Here is a 23,014-nt window from a genome sequence, read left to right as displayed (position 1 = left end):
GAGTCCGCCCCAATAAAGTCACTGGAAGAATGGGGAGAAGAAAAGTAGCAAAAAGTGATGGAATAAAGACTGGCTCCAGGAACCACTCAATCATATCACTTCCCACAACCAACTGCTTAGGCAAGACTTTATCCTTTTTTGGGAAAGGTAAATAAAATTGTAGATTATAATCTCAAATTAAGTTTCTTTAGCCCAGGGGTATTTGATGGATGGTATAAACAACCTACTACTTGGAGTTAGTTACTCCCTCTGTCTCATTTTTCCCAGCTATGTTCAAGGCTGAGCTAATATATAACTCTTGAGGACATCCCCCAGAGCTACCACAAATGTGGCAGTAGACATATTTTGTTCCAAGGCAATGACAGAAGAACGATATCAGAATTCCAGAACTACCATTCCTATTTCAATATGTCATACCTATGCCAGGATGCTTCCTACCTGGGGATGGCAAATCAATCAGATTCCTCATACACACCATTTCAAAACAGTACTCTGCTATCTGAGAATAAAATTTCACTATTTCTCTCTAGTTATTCTTCCTCTAAAAATTTTTATTGGATTGGTGTTGGAAGAGGGAGCCAGATATCATATCTATTTTTTATTTAGAAGTAGAATTTTCATATATCTTTTTAAAGACATCTTTGTTTGAGTTATGAAAAGAATAACAATTAGCAATTAGTGAGAACAAAAATGCAATTTTTGCTTTTTTATATTTGTGAAAACACCTTCACATTGTTTGTATGCACAAAATTTGCTAAGAGAGTAGATCTTAAACATTATTACCACACACACAAAAATGGAAACTGGCCTGGCGCTGCGGCTCATGCCTGTAATCTCAGCACTTTGGGAGGCCGAGGAGGGCGGATCACAAGGTCAGGAGTTCAAGACCAGCCTCGCCAATATGGTGAAACTCCATCTCTACTTAAAACACAAAAATTAGCCGGTGTGGGGGTGGTCGCCTGTAGTCCCAGTTACTTGGGAGGCTGAGGCAGGAGAATCGCTTGAACCTGGGAGGCGGAGGTTGCAGTTAGCTGAGATCACGCCACTGCACTCCACCTTGGGTGACAGAGCAAGACTCCATCTTAAAAAAAAAAAAAAAAAAGGAAACTATGTGAGGTGATGGATATGTTAATTAGCTTGATTGTGGTGATCATTTCATGCTGTAAACATGTAACAAAACATCACATTGTACAGCATAAATATTTACAATTTTAATTTTTCAATCCTATCTTAATAAAGCTGGAAAATAATAAACCAAATGATTAAAAAAAAAACACCTTCACATTTATTAACTAGTTTGGTCATCATAACAATCCTATTAAATAGACAAAATGTGTTAATATTTGAATCTCAGTTTCATAAGAAAACTATGTTTCTTTAGATTCAAAGAAGCTAGATATTTGCCAAGATCCCATATTTAGTTATTCATGTCTAATGACTCCTTACTCCTTCCTCAGAAAATTTTTTCTCAGGTACTGAACCTCAGCTCTTAATCACCCTCCCAATTTTTCACTAAATTCCTGGCATCCTCCCTATGACCTCAAATTGTGCATGATTTATTTTTCCTACCTGATGTTGGGACCTTATGATTTGAAGTAATAAAAAAGTAGGTACTTTATGGTAAAAAGAATCTGGGAACTGTGTACCCATACAAGATACCATCAATAGTCATAGCTGTTAATTCGTTTTATAAACAAATATTAATATGTAATATATAAAATATTTTATACATAAATATTGATATTGATATATATCATTTATATTACATGTATATAAATATTAATATGCAATCTTTTATTTTAGGTCATTTTCTTGAATTCCAGTTTTTTGAATTTTTTTGCATTTTTGGGTTTATTTCAAGACTCATATGTATGTTAGATTTTCTTAGCCTACTTTCTTTTTGTTTCAAATCCTTTGTATTTCTCTCTTTACATCTTTTTGAACTTAATTTTTTTCTTTTTCATCCTTCATCTTATACTTCTTTTAAGTTCTTATTTGTTATGTTTAATTGTTCTTGTGTTTTCAAAATTACTAATTCTTTGACATTTGTTTTTCCTTTGCAATTTTTTAATTTCTGTCACCTCTTTTTAAATCTTTTTCTCATATCACCTCATCTCTGAATTTATCTAATTTTAATTTTTATTGTTGTATCATAGCATCTACCATTTTCCTAATTTGTTTACTCCTTTTAGCTCATTTTAAAACATCAGCGTTTATCTGCTTTGTGAACATATCTTTCTAGAATTTTTTTGTGGTCTCTAGGGACAATCTTTTATTTATTTTCTTTAATTTATAAGCAACATCTATGAATTTGAAAGCCATTATTTTCTATTGCTCAAGTTTTAGACACCTAATTTACCTTTAATTTTTGGATACTAGGTCTGCATATGCATAATTTACCCAGCTTCATAGTTCTAGAAAGACCACTTTTATTGTTTCTATAAAGTAATAAGATTATGTGCCTCTTCTGAAAAGTTTGCCTCCCCTGTTCTTTTCCACAGTTTTAATCTGACAATTTATTTGATGGTTTATATCTACCATCCTTGTCCAATTAGGGAGATGTTTCTGACAGTTTCTTCTCAATGTGGATCTTTGTTTTGGGAGGGAGTGCCAGGTTGTTAGTACCAAGAGTTCATAGCTCACACGCAACAAAGACATTTCAGTCACAACTAGCATACCTACCTCTGATACCCTGGCCTCCAATGCCTCACGTAAAAAAACCCAGGGGTCCTTGGAGAATGGATGGTTCTGAAGCTTCACAAGGTAAGTACAAAAAGAGCCTAGAACTTAGTTTTTTTTTTGTTTGTTTGTTTGTTTGAGACGGAGTCTCGCTCTGTCGCCCGGGCTGGAGTGCAGTGGCGCGATCTCGGCTCGCTGCAGGCTCCGCCTCCCGGGTTCCCGCCATTCTCCTGCCTCAGCCTCCCACACAGCCGGGACTACAGGCGCCCGCCACCTCGCCCGGCTCCGCCTCCGGGGTTCCCGCCATTCTCCTGCCTCAGCCTCCCGCACAGCCGGGACTACAGGCGCCCGCCACCTCGCCCGGCCAATTTTTTGTATTTTTTAGTAGAGATGGAGTTTCACCATGTTAGCCAGGATGGTCTCAATCTCCCGACCTCGTGATCCGCCTGCCTCGGCCTCCCGAAGTGCTGGGATTACAGGCGTGAGCCACGGCGCCCGGCCAGAACTTTGTTTTTTTTTTTAATTGACGTGGAGTATCACTCTGTTGCCCAGGCTGGAGTGCAGTGGCGTGATCTCTGCTCACTGCAACCTCTGCCACCCGGGTTCAAGTGATTTTCCTGCCTCAGCCTCCTGAGTAACTGGGATTACAGGAGACTGCCACCACGCCCAGCTAATTTTTGGATTTTTTAATTTTTTTTTATTTTTATTTTTAGTAGAGATGGGGTTTCACCATCTTGGCCAGGCTGGTCTTGAACTCCTGACCTCTTGATCCACCCGCCTCGGCCTCGTAGAGTGCTGGGATTACAGGCGTGAGCCACAGCACCCAGCCGAGCCTAGAACTTTTTTTATGTTTAAAAGTAAATAAAAGTATTTAAGGAAAGAACAACTGCAGATACATCACAAGGACACTGAAGCCAACTTGATGTGGTTTCCCCCTAGTAAATTATAAAACACTTGCAGCATCTAAAATAATAAAGTATAGGAACAAATGATGTGCCATTGAAAAATCAGGATTTATGAGTTCATACATATAATAAATTGTCAAATAAATAGCACAGATGAGAGGGATCCGTGTTCAGCAGAATAGTAATTGTTAATTGGTAAATATATAGAAAGAGGCTGGGCATGGTGGCTCACATGCTGTAATCCCAGCACTTTGGGAGGCCAAGGCAGGTGGATCGCTTGAGCTCAGGAGTTTGAGACCAGTCTCAGCAACATGGTGAAATCCCTTCTCTACCAAAAATACAAAAATACAAAAAAAAAAAAAAAAAAAAAAAAACTAGCTGGGCATGGTGGCGTGTGCCTGTGCTCTCAACTACTCGGGAGGCTGAGGTGGGAGGATGGCTTGAGCCAGGAGGTGGAGGTTACAGTGAGCCAAGATTGTGCCATAGCACTCCATCTTGGGTGACAGATCAAGATCCCATCTCAAAAAAATGAATATATATATATAGAGAGAGAGAGAGAGAGAGAGCGAGAGCTGGGGTTAGCACATCAGTATTTAGCAATTCTTATAGTAAAAAATAAATCAGTCAAGGACAATCAATTATTGCTAAATCAGAGGTAACATTTTGTTAAGGATCAGAATATTTACCTGATTTTTAAAATGGCTCCCCACAGACTACTTTAAGTTGAATATATATAGAATAATTTTAAAGTGGAGAAACCAAATAGCTGGTTGAACAGATAATGTAAACTAATATTACCAATGGGGAACAAATGGATATTGGTTTCCTCAGATGTGATACCATGAGAAAGCACATCTCTTACATACTACTGTCCTAAAATATCTAAACTGAATATAATCATAACGGAAAATCAGAAAAATCCAAAATGAGGCCCTTTCTATCAAAAAGGGCAAAGACTGTATTTTTCAAAATGTTAATGGCATACAATACACAAGATAAGGAATATGAAGAACTCTGGCAGATCGATGCAATACCTGACCTCTATCTGGATCCTGCACTGAAGGGAAAAAATGTTGTAAGTAATATTAATAAGGTCAATTGAAAAAATTTGAATATGGATAACTGATTAAATAAAATAAACAGTGTAAAATTTACTGAATTTGATAACTATACTATAGTTAGATATAATATCTCCATTCTTAAGAAAAACACACCAAGCAACTTAGAGGTTATTCACCATAAAGTATGTAACTTACCTTCAAATGGTTCAGAAAAAAAATAAAATATATATTTTGTGAATGGGTACATATAGAGATATGCCTACATACACAAACATGGACAAAGAAAAAGAGCAAATGGGATAAACATAATATACAATGTAAAGAATGGGCAGTGTGGCTAAAGGGTATATGGGTGTTCTTTGTATTAATTCTTCTAACTTTTCTGTGCATTCGAAATTACTTCTCAATAAAAAGTTTAAAATTTAAAAAGAAAAATATTTTATAGCTTTGACATCTTCAACTAGCTCAGACCTTAGCCCATTATGTTTGAATGGGTAGCCGCAGCTCCCCTGATCCCCCCACCCCTATCCCTGCCCCTCCCTGGCTTCGTCTAACATTCTCAGATTGTTCTTTAGTGCTCTCCAGTGGTAATTTGGGTATATTCATATCTTTACATTTGTCATTCTTCTGCTGCTTTTCTTCCTCTTCTACAAAAATGCTTACATCATTTGGTTCTATTGGTTATTTATTCTCACTTATTTGTAACACATGCATAATATTCTAAGGGATGAATCATTACAATTTAATTAAGTACTTTTGTATTTTTGGACAGAAAGCTACATCTATTTTTTCCCTCTAATAAATAGGAAATTTTTGTGGAAAATAAAGTTTTGTCCAGATTTTTTTATTGTTGCTTTAAAGTTTTAGAAGTATAATTCCTGGATTAATGGATATGGAGGTCTTTTTAGAAGAAGCTTAATACATATTGCCAGATTACGTAGTAATCCAGTAAGAATATATTTTTGTTAAAATACAAAATTTGCACGCATCTCTAGAGAACAACTTAAGGACAAAAAGGACCGCATTACAAAAAGATGTTAACTGTTAGTACTAATCATATTTTTGGTGGTCATGTTAATATTGCTGTTTTGAGACAGATCTAGGGGGTAATGTGGAATAAAGAGAGACAAGTAAGTGATATTCTAATCCTGTCATCCTTACTGATCTTAAAAATCACAAGTCTTGGTGTGAAACAGAGTACATGAGGTTCACTAATAATCTCATAGTCCTGAATTTGAATAGGAAGTATTAATAAGAACTCCTAATGGATTTTATCCTATAAACAAAACATTTTCTTAGTTTTTCCACTAAACAGACACAATGATCAACCCAGTAACAATGGGCACTCCTAGCTCCCAGATTGCAGTCTGTAGGTACAATTCCCTACTAGAAGGAACCAGCTCATCTTGGAGAAACGGCTGATTACACAACTGGAGTAGGAAATATACAAGATGATGTTAGAACATATGGTTATACCAGATATCAAAGAGACTATGAAAGACTGCCAAGGTTATGTCCAAATGACTCAGCAGCCAATGTGAAAAGATTTATTTTTCAATATGAGAAACGGCTGATTACATGACTGGCATAGGAAATATACAAAATGGTGTTAGAACATATTGTTATACCAGATATCAAGGAGATTATAAAAGACTGCCAGGGTCATGTCCAAATGACTCAGTAGCCAATGTGAAAAGATTTATTTTTCAAAAGGTAGAGACATGACTAGAGGACTCATCCAATGGTATTATAGGTTATATTGAAAAGGAATGACGTTGTGCTATGTGTACTGCCCTTAGAAGAGCTCTAGGATACACTGCGAAATCTTTAAAAAGGGCTGGGCATGGTGGTTCATGCCTGTAATCCCAGTGCTTTGGGAGTCTGAGGAAGGAAGATCCCTTGAGGCCAGTAGGTCAAGACCAGCCTGGGCAACATAGTGAGACCTTATCTCTACAAAAAAAAAAGTTTAAAAAAATTAGCCAAGTATGGTGACAAACACCTATAGCTCTAACTACTTGAGAGGCTGAGGCAGGAGGATTCCTTGAGCCCAGCAGTTTGATGCTGCAGTGAGCTATAATCATGCCTCTGTACTACAGTCTAGGCAACAAAGTAAGACCCCCATCTCAAACAACAACAACAAAACGAAAACAAAAAAGAAAACATAAGAAAACTAAATTAAAAATAGAGTCATTAAGCAATATATAACATAAAACAGATGTAATATTATACTTTTTATACTGGTAAATATTCTGTGATAAATCAATTTGGTTTTAAGATTTTGCAAATTTTCCTGGCTAGTATATATTCTTTTAACTTGAGATATTATAGTAACTATTATCAGTAGTTTTAGCACTAGATTTTGAGCCTCCGTGGACAAAGATTATGCACATTTGGTGAGCTATTTGGCATTTATAACAGTTTTATGCAAATAAATACATAAATGATGTTAGTAGATGCACTGACAAAAATAGAGAGATGTGTTAATCATATTTATTAAGAGGGAGGTTATTAAAACTCTTAATTCATGTAGTTTTCTCCTTGTTTGTATCAGAATCACGTATTTGTTTTATAATCAGATAAATAAAACAAGGTAAAGAAGAAATAAAATGGAAAAATATAAGAGAAAGCTTAAGAATATGCCTCGCACACATCACCATCTGGAACCAAAATATTTTCACCATGCCAATGTTCACCGGACCAATAATTCTCTCTTGACCAATATGTGAGTGGAATGGATAACTTCCTATGAAGTTACTTCTGGTTCATTGGCAAAGAGCAGTCTATTGCACAACTGAGTGTCTGCTTACCTCCCTCCCATATTTTTATTTACAGGACAAGTACAAAATCATTTGTTGCCGATTAGAAAGAAAAAGGAAATTCCAGAGAGTTTCTCAGAATGACTTTTATTTTGATGGATATTTTTTAATGAACCAAATTTATGTGAAAGTTTGTCCTGTTAAAAGTTTACAAAAATATCATGCATGATTGATCTCAAGACTGTGCCTTGATCCAAAGACAACACACAACAGCAGTCAAACATACATTTTATGGGCTTTTGCCTGTTTTGCAATAACACCGGAAAACATTATTTAATTAAAATTTAAAACCGTAACTGATTAATTTTCTGAGTAAACAATCCCTGTAAACATGGAATGTCAGCATTTTAAGGCTGCACGAGTATAAATTTTACTTCCGTTGCATAGACATCTGGGAAGGACTTTGGCACAAGCAAAAATGGTGACAATGTGACCTGGAGGAGAAGGGCTGTTTGGAGACCTTGCACATTCTGTAATGTCACTCCTGTCCATGAGGCTGAGGCCCAGTCAGGTGTAGGAAAGCTGCCCTGTCCTGTGTGACTGTGTTGGCATGGGCAGCTGTCACTCCATCTACAGTTCTTTGCTAGCTGTAAATTGCCGGGGGTGGGTGGTGTCCAAAAAGCCCATCCAGTAGCTGATCCTGCTGTGGCCTCACTGGGACAATGAGGAAGAAATTCTTAGGAATTTGGTTGTTGACATGGCTGTGCAGAATTTAGACTGAGCACTCCCATTTGGTTTCTGCTGTTAAACATCATCCCCAATTGTTACAGGAGCCAGAAAGCAATCTCATTTCTCTTAAGCAATTTTATATATTTTCTTAACAGGGGGAGGTTTAAAACTGTTACTTAAAGTACTCTTGAATGGCTTTTTGAAGAAACATGGAAATATATTGCCAGGAAAATGGGGGAGTATGTTCAAAGTAAGAAAAAATCTAAGACTCTCTGCTTAGGTATTTGTGTAAAACCTGAAATTTAAAAAAAAAGCTCATAATCAAGTAATTTTTATTAGACATTTATAGTCTTGCCAATAATAAATTTCGTGACCTTTGTTCTTCTAAAGTCTAGAAAAAGAACCAGAACTGAAGTGCTTTGAGCTCCTCCAGGTGATGTTCACAGCTTGCGTTTGTGTTTCCAGCCTGGTTCAGCTCTTTTGAACTCACTTCAACCCTTAGCTTACTTATCCAGACCAATCCTGCATGACAGTTACCCTCCCTGGGGTGGGGAATGAAACCATTCAAATAAATACTTTCATACTTCTGGACCCTGCTTTATTCCTAGTAAACTTATTTTTCTCATCAGTGTGTATGGAAGCTTTTTAAAAGAAGTTTCCATGCTAATTAATTATATTATTATTACTAGAGGAAGAAGAAGAAGAGTGAAGAAACTTTCCCCAATAAGAGAAACTTCAGTTTTTTGCCCTGTCTCCCAAGGAGGTCACGTATTGGCCATCATGTAAAACTTGGCATGCTTCTGTGAAGGGATTTATTAGTTAATTCTTCCATCCTGTTGATTAGCAGTGTTTATTAAGTGCCTGATTCCCATAGTAAGTGGCATAGAAGAAAAACATTCTGCATTTCTTTCATAGAGGAAGTGGAGAGCAAAAGAAGGTGCATCTGTAAGCTCTGCATTGACAGGCAGACCTCAGGGTACTGCAGGTTTGCTTTCAGATCATTGCAACAAAGCAAATATTGCAATAAAGCAAATATTGCAATAAAGAGTCACACAAATTTTTTGGTTTCCCAGTACATATGAAAACTATGTTTATTTTATACTGTAGTCGATTAAGTGTGCAACAGCATTATATCTAGAAAAGTACACACTTTGATTAAAAAATAATTTATTGTTAAAAACGCTGACACTAAGGCACAGAATGAGCACATGGTTTTGGAAAAATGGCACTAATGGAGTCGTTCAATGCAAGGCTGCCACAAACCTTCAGTTTGTAAAAAACATGCTGTATCTGCAAAACGCAATAAGGTGAGGTGCAATAAAACAAGGTGTGCATATAAACAGTGAGGAATTCACATTTAATGAGCACCAACTCCAAGTCCATCTAGATATGTAATCTGATATTATCTATGTAATTTCAGTTTTTCCCTGCCTTTGGGAGATGGGGGAATTGACATTTTTATGAAGCTAGAAAACTCGGCAAAGGAGACAAAGACAAAATGCTACTGAGTCAGGATTTCAGGATTCAACCTGTAGTGCAGTTAACTTCAAGCCCGAGTACTTCCTGTCATAGCATCGTGTCTCATAGTCCACAGAATCAGTCAGGCAAAGGGATAATGTGGGTCTTAATCCATACTTTAGAGGAGAGTCAGATGTGAACCTTAAGGAAAGAGAGAGAGAAAGCAGCAACCTGGGAAGCTAAAATGGGAGGCATGGTTAGGGGTAATTTTGTTGGGATAAAGGGAATGGGAGTAAACTGAAGCTGGGACACAAGATGGCTAGGCTTTTCCATCGGGCAATGAAACACCTGGGCATGTTATAATTCCTAAGTAACATACCCAGGTATTTTTTGGTTTCTCCTTTCAAAGACTCCCTAAGACTTGGGTCTTTGTGCCTAACGGCTGCTCTTTTCTAACTTGTGGTAGGTTGCTTAGGCGAATCATACCTACATTGGTCTTACTCAGACAACCATACAACCACAGTCTAGATCCAGAAGATCCAGAGGGTTCTTTTTTTTTTCATTTTATTTTATTTTTGAGATGGAGTTTCACTCTTGTTGCCCAGGCTGGAGTGCAGTGGTGTGATCTCAGCTCACTGCAACCTCCGCCTCCCGGGTTCGAGAGATTCTCTTGCCCCAGTCTCCCGAGTAGCTGGGATTACAGGCGTCTGCCACCATGCCCGGCTAATTTTTGTATTTTTAGTAGACATGGGGTTTCTCCATGTTGGTCAGGCTGGTCTCAAACTCCCGACCTCAGGTGATCTGCCCGCCTTGGCCTCCCGAAGTGCTGGGATTACAGGTGTGAGCCACCGCAGCCGGCCCAGAGGTCTGTCTTAATGGAACGGGTAGATTGGTTTCTAGGACAGTAGCTGGGAACATGACAGGAGATCTTCTGACATCCAAGTTATCCAAGCCTTCCCTTGGCATAAAATAAAACAAACATATAAATGCCTAAGATGCCTACTTGCTCTTAACTATTAAACCAGAAAGCATATCTGTGGCATCAAATACGTACACTATCCCACATGATCAATGTTTCTTGATCATCCACCTTAGCAACCACTATGAAACAACATTCACCCTTTGCCTTATTCCTATTTAGAGTAGTACTGTGTACCTAATTAGGATAGAACTATTCTAGAACTCAACATGTTACTCACAATGTTGGAAGCCTGGCTTAGGCAAAGTACTTGGGAATCTTGCTGGAAGGCATGGTGAACAGTTATCGCCAAGAAGGCATCCAAACCTAGTTTCCATAGAGGCATTTATTCTCTAAACCATTTTGAAAACTATCAGACCAAGAGACACTGAAGATCATTATCATCATGCTCATTTTTCAGATAAGAAAATGGACCGCATAAAGATAGTATCTTAATCTCGAACAGTCAGACCCACAGTTTTCATGAATACATTCGGAATTGCCAGAATATGCATATGGAATCTTGACTGGGAAATGGAGTCATCATCTATCAAACTAGAGAACCTCATGCAGTAAGCACTTTTTTTCATGAAAGTGATATAATACAGAGTTAGATGAGGGTTTTTATCCTGGCTTCATTTTCCACGCATGTAACCTAGGATAAATTACATCACTTCTCTAAATCACAACTGCCTCATCTGTAAAATTAGAAAACAAGAGTACCTGATTCGTAAAGTTGTTGTGAGGATTCCAACAACTTGTTAAGGAGGAGAAGATAAACAGAAGAAAGTGAAATAATGCACACAAAGTGTTTTAACACAGTGATTGACATATTCATGGTTCAATACATATTCACCTGGGCTAGTGTCAGCTTTGGGCTTCCCCATTTCCAACTTCCTCAGTTGGTCTTTTTAAACTTCTACCTCCAGCTGTGTGTGCACAGGGCCTCGCAGACAACTGATAATCCCCTCCCTCTATAAATGCTAGTGGAATTCATTAATACGTTCTCTATTAAACTCTTAAGCTATGGGATAGACATCCAGAAATAGTAGCTGGTATTTAAGTCTCTTCTCACTTTGTCCCAACAAATCCTTCCCTACCCTCTTTTGCTCTGAGCCACAGGCACACACATGGCATCGTATTTCTTTATGTTGAGCTGGAAGGGGTGTTCATGTCGATAAGAAACACTCCTCCCACCCCACTTTGTCTGCCCTGCACTTAGGAACCAAGGTTGAGTTCAAACAGGGGTCAGGGAGATAAAAGCCTGAGGCTTAACCACCAATTCACTAGTCTGGTGGCTAAAACTTCCGTCATTTATTTATTGCCATTAAGAAGAATGAGTTGGGTCCTGTGTCGTGATGGCTGTAGGCAGAAGCCCCTGCCGTTTATTACCTGCCCCTCAACTGGGAAACAGAGCAGGCAAATGCCCCTTTCCCCGGGACCTGCTGCCTTGCCTGTGTACTGCGGTCTGAATGGAAATAGAGAGAAGTTTCCTTGCACTTTACGGGCTCTTTTGTTTGTCATCAAGAAGCCAAAAGTACGGACATTTTGAAATAATTGTCAAAGACAATTATTGTCAAAGACACACGCAGGCTGAGGGGGGAGAAGCGGAGGGAGGAAAAAGGACAAACACCCAAGGGCTGTTGCCTCCAGATTGAAAGAGATTTACTGCAGCCGCTACAGAGACTATTTGTTAAGGAGGAGAAGATAAACAGGAGGCATCTTTAGAGCCAATGGTCATGCGGAAGGTGCTAGAAGCATTCCTAGGCAAGAGTAGAGCCCAGCAGAAGCGCCAGCTGGTTGCGGTTGAGTCAGGTCTGTCGTGCACAAAATCTTTATCCCCTGTTCAGTTCTGTGCATGGGCTCTTTTTAAATGTTAGTGCGAGGGAATCCAGCCAGGCACACAAAAAGGACAATTGCACGACAGATTTGAGCTAACAAGCTCGTACTCATGCATCCAAAGAAAACCTGGAAGGCACCAGCCAGCGGAGCCTGGACGAGAAGAAAGGTCTTCAGAATCCCTGCAGTGGCTGACGAGCTTGCAGGAGTCTGAGTGGTGCCATTTCCCTCCTGCTGTAGATTCCCCAAGCTGTCTGCCCCCCTCCTCCACTTTGGCAAAGCGAACAAGATCATAAACGTCAGATGTGGGCTTGTCGCTGTAATGATCTCGTGGCTATGAATAAAAATGTCCGGGTAACAGATTTGTGAATCGAGTCTCCTTTCCGTGCGGGGGACCTGCGTGGGCCAGGGCTGCTGCTCACGCTGACTGGGTGTGTGCGCTGCTCATATTAAACTTCTAGTCATCGAGAGTCCACAGGGTTAAGCCTAGAAGGCTAGAATGATATTTTCATCGCCTTTGATGACACACTAAAATAAAGAACGTCTCATTTTGCCGCAGAACATTGAGTCTGTGAAGCCAATGTACATGTGGTTACTATTTGCAGAATTTGGCATTTTCTGTGAATAGTATAAAGCAGGCATTGGATCGGCTGTCATGTTTTGACAGGGTTGTCCTTTTTTCCAGAATGCCACTCTCCCTACTCCCCACCCTCCACTCCCTCTTATTTGAGCAGCAACCCTACCACTTTTTTTTTTTTAAGTGGACTAAGAAAATTGATGAATAATGAATTAAAAGCTGGACTGGGTCAGGAGTTTAAGGCACCAGGAAACAATCACCCTGAAGAGAGTGGGGCCCCCTAAGGGGAGCCCAGGTCCCTGTTATGACTGTTGGTCAGATCATCTCCAGACAGCGAGGGCCTCCCCCAGCCCCAGAAATGGGAACAAGGTCAGCCACCAGATTAGTTAACAATGTGAAGCAGGAGTTTAAAGCTGTTTTGTTTACAAAGAGCTAATCAGCCTGACAGCGAAGTACCCCAGCCCCTCCCTCTGGTCAATATATTAATATTTGATTGCCGTTTGGGCCTTTGTTTTCCTATTCTCTCAACTCTGGACCTTTCTTACATCCACAATCTAGACAGGAATGAGGTCGACAATGAGAAATAAGTTTATCTCCTCACGGTGACACACATCCATCAGTTTCAGGCACAGGGAGTAAACCTGGGTGTGAGGTTTCAAGTTTCCGTTTGTTGTGTTTGACTTGTAAGCCATTATTAAACACAAACACACACACCACACACACACACACAGAGAGAGAGAGAGAGAGAGAGAGAGAGAGAGAAAGCCCTCTTTGAAACTCCTGAGAATTTGGGGCTTTAGATTTTCACCTTGAGTCCTACACTTGCTAATTAAACTTTTATTTCAAAAGCTGGATTTGACTCTAAGGACAACTTTCTTATTTTTCTTTTTATTTTGTTCAACATATGTCACTTTCCCTCTATTTTCAAGGGAACAAAAGCCAGAGTGGCCCTACATTGAATACCTTTTTTAATCAATCCTTCAGGTTTATATCAAAATGGTCTCATTGTGTATCTGTTTTTCTGTATTAGCAGAAGCAACTGATCTGGCAGTGGAAAAAGTAGCTCTCGCGTGTATTTCAAAAAAGCAACGGTTTTCTGATTAAGCAGCATTATCTTGCATGTTTTAATGAGTGACACAATTACAGTAAAGACTGAAACCAATTGTCAAGATGTCAACGTTGGCTTGGGATGACTGCAGTATAAATCTACTCATGGAATTTTACAGAGCAGTAATAAGAATATCAAACAGGTCATGCACTGTATTATCATTTCATTGTTATTTATGTTTGCCTGGACTTGATTCAGAGTCTCAGAAACCTCTTAGTCTCATGACATTTTTACCTATTAAATCATCATATCCTACTAGAAGCCTGTAGATGAGCCATTACTTAAAGAAAATGAAGTTCTAAAATTAAATTTGTGTTATTGTTTATCTTTGATTTGTGTAGAGGTCACCACACCTCATAGCCATAAAGACACTCATTAATCAGATGAAAATGAATGCATTTAACCATTCATTTATTTTTTGTAAAACCTATTGAGCATCTACTATGTGATAAACACTGTGATGACAATTTCCGGAGATATAAAGAAGATAAAAAAGTGTGTTTTCGAATTGCTCTTGATATGACAGATAAAATGATGAACATGTAATCAATGATGAAATCTATTTTATGTATGTAATACTATGTATTAGATACGTATATATTTGTTTTTCTCTGTTCAGGGAAGACTCTATGGCATGAAGCTATTATCATTATTCATCATCTATTGAAAGGACATTACTATGCATGTCTTCAAGATTGTACAGTTTAGTTTTTATATAATTGGTGAAGATAATTTGCTTTATACAGGAGAGCTTTCAAACGACATTTACATATATTAACTAATTTATCTGTGCTCAAAATACTTTTCACCTCACATTTCACATAATAATGCATAGCAGACATTCTTTATCTAGGGGCTTAGCAAATGCAAGAGGTTGACGTGAGCAGTTCATTCATTCAACAACAAATGCATTTTGTTGTTAACAAATATTAATAAATACATACATTAAGTCTCTATCTTGGGTCACGTAAGTAGTAATGAACAAAATAGTTCTTTTCCTTACCGTATATGGTGTATGCAGACTAATGAGAGAAGAGAGACATTGTACAATGAAACACATAATTAACAACTGGACAAATTGTTATTAGGAAACAGAATAGTGTTCTGTGGAAGAGAAGATCAATGAAAGCACACGATTTAGAATCAAGAACAAAGAACACCTGCCTGAGGAATTGGTACATGATCTGAGAATTGAAGATCAAATTAGCCAAAGAGTATTAGAAAGAGTATCCCCAATGCAGGAAAAATATATGCGAAAGTGCCAAAGTATAAAATGACAAATGTATTTGAGAAACTGAAGAATGCGAAAGTGCTGAGGATGTAATATACAAGAGGTAAATAGATAACAATGAGACTGGGGAACTAGGCAGGAAGCGTATCAGAGAGGGCCAATAGGCTAGACTATGCTGCAGTAACAAATAAGTCCTCAAATATCAGTGGCATAGCAAAAAAAAAAAAAAGTTTATACTAGCTTACACATATCATAGTCTGATATAGCAGTGGTGATAGTAGATAGAAAACTTCAGCTCTGCCAGACATGGTGGCTCATGCCTGTAATCCCAGCACTTTGGGAGGCTGAGGCAGGTGATCTCTTGAGGCTAGGTATTGGAGACCACACTGGCCAACATGGCAAAACCCCCTCTCTATTAAAAATACAAAAAATTAGCCAGGTGTGGTGCCACACGCTTGTAATCCCAGTTACTCGGGAGGCTGAGGCACGAGAATTGCTTATATCCTAGAAACGGAGGCTGCAGTAAGCTGAGATAGTGCCACTGCGTTCCAGCCTGGGCAACAGAGCGAGACCCTGTCTAGGGGCAAAAAAAAAAAGAAAACTTCACCCCAAGCCATATAGTCACAGGGCCTGGGGTGGGGAGAGCTACACAGAGAAGGTATGCATGCTTTAATTGCCTTGATTTACAAGAGGCACTTATCACTTAAACACAATTCAATTGATGGGAACTAGTTCACAAGGGCCCACCAGGATGCAAATGGGCTAGGAATTGTGGTTTAGTTGCATGCCCAGTACAAACAAATGATTTGGCAAGGTGCTATCCAGTGTCTATTTGGATCATAGAGGAAGAAACTTTGTACTTTATCCTAAAGGTTACTACAGGGTTGTAACATTGCTATGGTCTGAATGTTTGTGTCCCACCAAAATTTGGGAGGTTATTAGGTCATGAGGGTGGGGCCCTTATGAATGAAATTAGAGCCTTCATAAAAGAAGCCTGAAATGTGATTATGCCACCGTACTCCAGCCTGGGTGACAATAGCAGTGAGAACCTGTCTCAAAAAACCCCAAACAAACAAACAAAACCAGACAAAACAAGCAAAAGAGGCCTGAGGGAGCTCAGTTGGCCCACAGAGAGGAAGACACAGGGAGAGTGCATCCTTTCTGAGTCGGGAAGCAGGATCTTACTGGACACCAAATCCGCTGGTACCTTGATTTTGGACTTCCCATCAGTCAGAACTGTGAGAAATAAATTTCTGTTGTTTGTAAGCTACCCAGTCTGATGTATTTTGTTATGGTAGCCTGAATGGACTTAGACAAACAAAACCAATTTTTGCGTGATCACTCTACTATCAGTGTGAAGAACAGAGTAGACAGGCTCCCTCCGGCCTCTGAGTAAACCTATGAGATAGATATATTTTTCTCTTCTGTTAGGCAAATGACTGATCCTTATGTTTCCATCCTCCTTTTCTGAAAAACTAAAACTTATAGCTAACTTTTCTTGAGAATCACACAGAGGAAAAACAAATTATGGTTGAAGTTGAGTCCACAATTTAAAAAAACTAACAGAGGGCTGGGCACAGTGGCTCACACCTGTAACACCAGCACTTTGGGAGGCTGAGGCAGGTGGATCACGAGGTCAGGAGAGTGAGACCATCCTGGCCAACACGGTGAAACCCCATCTCTACTACAAATACAAAAAGTTAGCCAGATGTGGTGGCACACACCTGTAGTCCCAGCTACTCTGGAGGCTGAGGCAGAAGAATTGCTTGAACCTGGGAGGCGGAGGTTACACTGAGCCAAGATGGCACCACTACACTCCAACCTGGGTGACAGAGTGAGATTCCATCTCAATAAATAAATAAATAAACAAACTAACAGAATAGATAAATAAAAACTCTTCCAAGGTAAAGAACCAAAAAATACAACAAACAACCTTTAGAACTCCAAGAAGTAAAATTAGAATACTTAAAGTTATAAAAGAGCCTTAAAAAGGTTTAAAACAATAAATGAAGGATAAATCACCACACTAAAAATAGCAACACTAAGTGATAAAACGCGGGAAAAGGAATGAAGTAGAATTATAATTGTAGCATATAGTTCTTAAAATAAAATGAAAGTAGTTAATAGAGTTAATAGATGAAATGGCAAATTAGACATATGTAATAAATGCATTAGTGACTTGACTGAAAGATCCACATCAAGGATCCCGTGTAAATGCCGAGATGGAGAATGTAAGTGTGAAATCAAGTAATACGGGGAAGAGAATGGGAGGGCTGAAAGAGGGAATGGGGAAAGGGTATTTTGAAAAGGCGATGCAGCCCTTTGGGAGGCCAAGGAGGGTGGATCACCTGAGATCAGGAGTTCAAGACCAGCCTGGCCAACATGACCTGTATCTACTAAAAAAAATAAAATAACAATAATAAATAAATAAATAAAAATTAACCGGGGGTGGTGGCAGGTGCCTGTAATCCCAGCTACTCGGGAGGCTGAGGCAGGAGAGTTGCTTGAACCTGGGAGGTGGACGTAGCAGTGAGCCTAGATCACGCCACTATACTCCAGCTTGGACAACAGAGTGAGACTCTGTCTCAAAGACAAAAAAAAAGAAAAGGTAATGTCTTGCCGTTTTACAAAGGAGTTGCTCCTCATATGTGACAGGCATGCGACTGAAACATACAACAATTAGAGACAGTGCCGGACTGGACATGGAGTAAAACATCAGGACATTGAAGAAAAGGAAAATTTTAAAAACGACCATTGAGAATAGACATATCACCTCCAAATGCATATGTACTCACTAAATCAACCTTACATTTTTCAAAAAAATTTTTTCAAAAAAAGAAAAATTTTCAAAACAGAATTTTTTTTTTAAAGAGGAGAGAGGACATAACATTTTCTTATTCCTCTTTCTATTTGTATAGCTCCAAATAGTTATAGAACCTATATCTCTCATGGTATGTACAGCTGGAAAATGGAAAATAATAAAAATGTCTAAAACACATGCTATTTAATTGTGTAGAGGGATGAATAAACATTTAAAGAAACCGTAAAATGTGTTACTTTTATTATTATATGCATTCTTATCTAAATAATCACCTTTCTACATTTCCCATGTTATAGTTTCAGTTTTTACACAGTGAGGTTTCTAACACTCCACACACTTACAGTTTGTATAAAGGTGTGTGTGTATGTGTATGTATATATGTGTATTTGAATATTTAGAAGTGAAGTCTCTGTGTTTAATGAAACCATGATAGAAAAGCATTCTCTGTGATATTAATTAAATTTTAATTCAGGGTGTCATCTCCTTCAGCTCCTGTTCCATTTGCTTGTAAACACATTTCTATTCCTAGTCTTAATTGACTACTTTCCCATAGACTAAAACCACACACAAGATTTTACCATACTATGAAACCCAACAATGAAACCGTGGGTTTAAGCCTCTAGCTGATATGGTCTTAATAACAAATGCCACCAACCTTGCATGTCCCTCTGGCTCCAATTATCTCTTTCTCCTTCCCCTCACCGAGAGGCCTTTCAAAAAATGACCAGTCAGGCACCGAAGTCCCTACTTTAAATTTTCCTTTTCTCTAAATTTTTACCGAGCACAGGCTTTATCTTTTTGTTTTTTCACTATTGTCCCTCTGAAACTACCTTAGCAAGCTCATCAATTACATTCACATTTCTAAACCCAATGCTTTCATCTTGCTCTCTTCCTCAGATGTTGGAGAATTTGACATTGTTGACCTCTCCATTCTTCTTGAAGTTCTAATGCTGGGCTTGGAGTCCTCACACTGTCCTGGCTTTTCTCCAATCACCCTGGGCCTTCCTTTTCCGTTATTACTGCTGACTCCTCTTCATCTGATCCTCCCGTCACCGTGCCCCACCTCACCCCTGTGTTAGATGATGGTTTCTTCGTCTGGAGAGCTTACATTCAGCATAATCTGGAATGAATTAGCCAATTTGATGGCTGAGAAGCTTTTCGTCCAAGCCTTTGTGAATATCTTCTGTCTCAGCAAGACCCAAGGACATCAAGTCCCTTGTAAAATTCCATGGTCTAGAATGAGGGATTTAGTGAGGAGGAAGAGAAGGCCAAGGGAAACTAGAGGCACATTATAAACATCTGTTATTACAAATCTCTTCTCTAAGGCTGAGATTGTGAATCACAAGCCATTTAATTTCCACTGCCGAGTGGGAGGGTGAACAGTGTGAATCAGCGGTTAAGATGAGTAACTTAGGAAAACAGATACCTATGGTGATAGGGTCAGCTTCCAACTCGATAACATTACCTGATTAGCTAAAGTATTTGATGCCTGTAATATTGACATTTTTGTTGCCTTTCTCTATTACTTAGAAATAGTTGAATTACATATTCCAAACTCTTCTCTTCTATTCTAGAATTTTTTTCTGCAACTTTACCCAGTGAGATTCTGTATAAACTAGAAGAATATTAAGTCCTTTAAAACAATGAAACCTTGAGTTAAGCCTCTAGCTGGTGTGGTCTTCATATACATAGTCCTTTTACAGCTGGCTGACATTCAGCCAAAGGGACCATGGGTCAGCCAGCAAGTGTTCATGCTCTAAATTGAGGAACATAAAACAAGGGGTGGGAATATGCTTTGGGACAAAAATGCCCTAAGAAAACATTTGATTATTTTTGAAGTGGAAAGATAGATATTTTTGGAGACAGATACTTCTCTGGGTACTAATAGAAAATCCATTCCTTCATTCCTTTTTACTGAGAGAATCTCTATTTTGTTGGGGCAGCAATGTTATAAGATAAAAATTACTTTTCTAGGGAGATTAGATGACCAGCAATGATCATGTGAGACACATTTCTGGCCATTTCTGTGTATTTCTGAAAACTACTTTGCTTTCCTGATGTAAGTGCCACGTGATTTTCTTGTTTCTAACTCCTTTCTGCAGTCTGGATTACAGTCATGAGGGCTGGAATTGCAACTGCCTTCATGTGCCTAATCATACTGGGAAACCAGAAAGCATTTTCTTTCCACCAGCTTCAGACTGTTTATGTCTGAATTTATTGTTATATGGAAGAAAAATAAATCTCTGTTTAGTCTAACTGGCAGCCACTCGGATTTTTTTGTATGCAGCTGAACCCAAACCCTAACTGATGCAATTTCAAGTCAGACGAGCCAGTGCAGCAGAATGAAGAGAACAAAGACTTGATTCAGGCATCTGGTTTGCATCCCAGATTAGCTACTAACATCTAAGAGACCTGGGGCAAGATGTCAAAGCTTCTGAACCTCAGTTTCTGGGTCTGTGCATTGGGGCTTACAATATAGAACTCACCCTCTAGGTTGGCAATAAGGACTAATTGAATTAACGAATAGCTTCTGTAGACAGGAGTTAAAATCATAATGAAAACCTTAATAGAAGAATGTTTCGAAAGTGCTCTCCAAAGTAACATACATCCAGAAGAATCCATTTAAAGGTGGAGTCTGACTATTTCTGACCCAGTCCATTTGTTTTATGCACTGCCAGCAATATCACTGTAGCGGAAAACATATTTTATGGTGTGCTGGGTGGCTGGAGTAGCACTCAGGTGCACGTGCACTAATTCCAGGTCAGCAAGAAAGTTCCAAAGCACCCCTGACAAGACCCAAACTGACCCCTTTTAACTCTTGAGTGAAATGTTATTTTACTCACCCAAGAAATCACTGAAAATAAAGCTATTTCTCAAAGAGGAATCTAAATAAATGTCAGAGAAAGAATAATTCTCTCCAGGGCATCATTCTGAGCTTCCAGTTTGTTCTTATTGCTGTTTTCTAAATAATAATGCAGAGCATCAGGTGTGTTTTCCATTTCTAACCTCAGTATAATTACATACACTAACACACATCCTAGTTCGTCTTTTCCTGCTGTGTTCTTTCCGCTTTCAGGAGTGTGGGAATCTTTATGGGAAATTTCCAATAACTCGAGTGTATCTTTGAGATAAGGTAAGCATAATGGGCCATGTAATGGGACAGAGGTGGCTGGTGGGGGGCACTTCTTTTGGGTCAAAGGAACAGAGATTTATCTGAGTAACTTCAGAAGGTGGCAGAAGAGAGAGGTGGTTACCATGTGCTGGCTAGAAACTGCAGCAGGGAAGTAGATTGAAAGCAACATCACTCTAGGAACCCACTCTCCTTCATTCCACTTTCTTCTCTGCGACTGACAGGCTTCCATCTATTTTTTCTACCAAAGAATTCCCTTTGCAACAGAGTACAGAAAAACTATATCCAGAGCTTCGTGACTCTGACTTTCCTAAGTAGCATCATTATGATGATTGTCTATAGCATGATTTAAAAGTTCACTAAATGTTTTTATACCTACTTTCTTATTCCTCGAAATACAACTTCTCTCACTCTTCATTTGAATTCATCTCTATTCTACTCTAAATTAATATATTATCTATGAGGATTCAAAATCTTCATGGAAAGCAATCTCCCAAAATGCAAGTTGCAAATCCTGGGCAAAATATCTATCTACACCCCTGAACTAAAATCAAAGTCAAATTTATTCTTCATATTCACTCTGCACTGCTCTTTTATTCATCATCATAACCATCACCTATAACCTTGGTTTTGCTGAAGTCATGGTCAAATTACCATGTTGCTGAAGGATTGGAGACTTTGTGACTCAAACAATAGAACAGAGACTTGATGATCCCCTTTGATTCAGTTGCCATATGTCAGTGCTTCCTGTCTGTCCTGGAAGGCTGCACCTTTCTCAGAATCACCCATGTCCTGCTTTCTTTTCCTGTGTTGGGAATATGGCTTCCGTCAGTCCCTGTGGGGAATGAGCTGCCCTTCTGTTGTGAAGCCTGTTTGCTTATCAACCTTTCAGGGAGGTTTTTGTTAAGGAGTCAGGAGGAAGTGCTCATCCAGATAGCACATGTGTCTATTCTTTGTTGGTTGCAGTCACTGGGGCTTCAAAAGATGTTCAATACATTAGCAATTATCAGCTTCTTTCAGCTTTTTCAGGGTTGCCAAAGAACAGAAATGGCGGGAACTATTTCACGTAATAGAAAAAACACAACCAGTCAACCAACAAGAGACCTCACACAAATCAATTATGAATTATTAGCAAGCAATAGCAAACTTTTCAAGAGAGAAGTAGACTTAGTTAAGTCTTCATCTATATGCAAAGATTTGGAGGGAAATAAACCACAAATTTGTATTTCAGTTGCAATGTGATATTAGTATTTTATTAGTCTTATACTTCCGTTTACATGTTGAAAACTATCCTAAATACCCAAAATATGAATGTGAATAGATTTCTTTATCATATTTGTAAGGCTACAGGGGCAATTCATGAGCAAAACAGATATAATAAATTCATATGTTATATTTTCCACAAGGAAAGGCATCTTAGATTTCATTGTAATTCTCTTAAAATAATTCCAAAAATACAACCAAGTCTGTAAGAATTGAAGTTAGAGTGAAAGAAGTCACTAAAGCACCAACCTTTAAGTGGTTATTTCTATTCTCCTATATCTAAAGGCATCCAGGAAGAACATTTCTCACCAGCCAGAAGCCAGATGAAAGGGCATGTTAAGTATCCTTATGGCTTCCCAAAACTCTGAGATATATTCTTTCATTTGTTCCCCCTTTTTAAAAAAGTTATAAAATAACATCAGTGTAAGAATGTTTCATAATGTACTACCTGGGATGAAAAACAACCCAAAATACTCTTCCATAGAAAAGCCTATAGAAT

At 38.7% G+C, this 23,014-nt stretch overlaps 1 long non-coding RNA gene across 1 annotated transcript; it reads left to right on the top strand.

Moving 5' to 3' along the window:
- Nucleotides 1-2,665: 2,665 nt before the first annotated feature.
- Nucleotides 2,666-19,434, top strand: LOC107968430 (uncharacterized). The gene is made up of 2 exons (XR_001709601.2): nucleotides 2,666-2,763; nucleotides 19,020-19,434. It is a non-coding gene; the product is annotated as an uncharacterized LOC107968430 (long non-coding RNA).
- The last annotated feature ends 3,580 nt before the right edge of the window (nucleotides 19,435-23,014 follow it).

This window comes from Pan troglodytes, chromosome 16, assembly GCF_028858775.2.
Source record: "Pan troglodytes isolate AG18354 chromosome 16, NHGRI_mPanTro3-v2.0_pri, whole genome shotgun sequence".
Lineage (NCBI taxonomy): Eukaryota > Metazoa > Chordata > Mammalia > Primates > Hominidae > Pan > Pan troglodytes.
This window is presented reverse-complemented; position numbering and strand designations above follow the sequence as displayed.